The following is a 2500-nucleotide window of genomic DNA, read 5'->3' as shown; positions in this document are numbered from 1 at the left end:
AATGTTCGTGAAGTATTTTCGCCTCCGGATATACACTTAAGGTTTCCAAATTTCAGCAAATCATATTACTTAGCTGACTGTTCCTCGATTTTGAAACCGAGATCCGTGCAACTGTAGGAAAAGAAAGCCCCAAGAGAGATTTTACACGCAACTGAAGGAGAGTCACTTGATCATCTCAAGTTTCATGCCGTAGCACATAATCCAGACTTGTCGAATGTAGTATAGAGACGTTTCTTCAAAAAATAAAACTTTAAAAGAACATTACATAAAAAGGGCTCAATACGCAGTCAAGGAATGTGTGATGCTTCAATTAGACATTTTATTGGTTAATTCAACTCGCTCACTCACACGATGGACGTCCATAGTTTCACGTCCTCAACTATAACATAGGAATAAACAAACAACCACAGATTGACAAGCTGGTCAATCTTACGGTTCTTACTCGTGTATGGCCAGAATACAAAGTGCTCTTACTTACCGATTTCACTCGCATGAGCAAAAGACCATCACCGACGACTGCAGTCAACAAGAAGGTTTGTACAGATCAAAATACTACGTACACAAACGGGTACGGTATCAAATGGATTTCGTGACGGATACGGCTCATTTGTTAGATTCCTGGTTAATCCATTAAAGATTAACATTTCCATACACGTATATTGAAGAATTATGAACCCTTCGCACTACTCTCCCAGAAAGCTTTTAGACCCCCGAGTACAGGTCGTAGTCGATAATTTACGGTAGCTTATAGTTGATTTTTTCATTTTGAGCCTCTATTTTAACTTCAGGAATATAACAATAATATACATACACTTCCTCAGACGGAAAGAACGAGAGTCCTTGTGAATGATATGTTTCTATTTCTCTTAGGGGTAAGGTGAGCGCAAATCCGTATTAAAAAAAACCACGCCGTACACTTTTACAGTTCGGCGCGCCTTACCGTGGCGACCCAACAAACTTTCACATTTGACAATTACGTGTAAGTACGTCAACTCAAGCAACCCATTCAACGGTGTTCAACTACAACCGTGCCAACTTTGTAAGGAGGGGTGAGTGTCAATCAAATTCGCTCACCCTGATTGGCGTATAAGTTTTAAAAACTTTTTTGGGTGGCCACAGTAAGGCGCGTCGCACTGTAAGTTCAGATTTGACAGATCTTTGGCGATCTTGAACAATCAGTGAACAACTCCCCTTAATCCGATACTACCGATAATCACTTAAAACTACTGCACTGGAACAGTGGTGCGAAAAATATGGTTGCGTTCTAGTGAGACTTTCCGGCAGAGAAAGCTGGTATTGCGTTCAGGAATAGCCAAATAAACAAGGAGAAAAACCCACAACGATTGGAGCGGAAGGGTCACTTTGAAGTGACAAGCAGAATTTGCAAGCCTTAACCGTACCGAGTCTAATTCGTAGCCTTTAGCTTGCAAGGAACTGTCAGTTTCACCCACTGATAACTCACTAAGAAAGGGCCCTTCCCTGCAGGCACCTTACTCATTCCAGCGATGTTGTTTCTTGTTTAGGAGCAGTGTCAGAGACCGTTAGGGTTAGGGTTAGTTGCATTGTATGAACCCTAACTCACTTTTTCTTTTCAGCCTATTGTTGGGGAAACTACTGTATAACTTGAATGTTAAGTTATTTTTTGTAATGGCAAGAAAATTTATATAAACAAAGATTGAGTCATAGACTGAAGTTCGAAAGTTGATGTGTAAGATATAGTGGATATTCATCAGATATGATGAAGCTCCACATGTAAATATTAACGATATTGCCAACAGCAAGGGCATAATCCGTGAAGAGAAAAGACTGAGAGGGAAAATCAAAATAGAAACAAACAAACGATGCAGTGCCAGAAGAGACAAAAAAATTTCATTCCAGGAATCTTACTTCAGATCATTTCACGGAAAAATGATATAAACGATATGGAGGGAGGATGTCAGTAGCCTGCGACCTGTGTAAGACTCATGATAATTTATGCAAACTCAAATTAAGACAGCTGGTACTTTATCGTATTTGCAAAGCGCTCCTGCCTAGCTGCGCGATACACCTTTAAAATAGCTCACGACGAGAGCACTCGGAACTAAACAAATCTAAAAATAATCTCTTGATTTTATTCTCATCAAGCCGCTTCATCTTTCCACATAGAAATGGTTTTATGTCTATCTAAAACTACTGTAGCAAATTGGCAAATTAAAGGGGTTAGGGTAAGGTTTTTTGACATGATAATTGTTTATCTCTTCAAATGCTTCGAAGACCGCGAGATGTATATAACTTGAAAAGTGATTGTGTTTCTCATTCTACTTAACCCGCAAACGTTTTAGTTGTAAAAAGCAAACGGCCTCTACCAGCTCACGGTCGAAGTGGAGGAAATTGAAGTAAAACTTATCAAGACCAGAATAAGCGTGCAAGCTAAGGGAATAATGTCCTTGGTTAAAACAATAAAGAACATGCAGCAATCTTTTTTCTTTACAAAAGTCTTCCTGTCTGGAATAATTCCCTA

The 2500-nt window shown here is 39.4% G+C and overlaps 1 protein-coding gene across 3 annotated transcripts in view; it reads right to left on the bottom strand.

The window, feature by feature from the left end:
- The window catches only part of LOC138007436 (adenosine receptor A3-like), a 15525-nt gene that overhangs the window by 9620 nt on the left and 3405 nt on the right, over positions 1-2500 (bottom strand). Inside the window, exon 1 of one of the 3 annotated variants that reach the window (XM_068854336.1) lies at positions 479-631. The exons of the other annotated variants lie outside the window; for them this stretch is intronic. The gene's annotated coding sequence lies outside the window, so the exon portion shown is untranslated. Of the gene's footprint in view, positions 1-478; positions 632-2500 lie in introns of those variants that run through there. 3 annotated transcript variants of the gene reach the window in all.

This window comes from Montipora foliosa, chromosome 1 (genome assembly GCF_036669935.1).
Source record: "Montipora foliosa isolate CH-2021 chromosome 1, ASM3666993v2, whole genome shotgun sequence".
Taxonomy (NCBI): domain Eukaryota; kingdom Metazoa; phylum Cnidaria; class Anthozoa; order Scleractinia; family Acroporidae; genus Montipora; species Montipora foliosa.
This window is presented reverse-complemented; position numbering and strand designations above follow the sequence as displayed.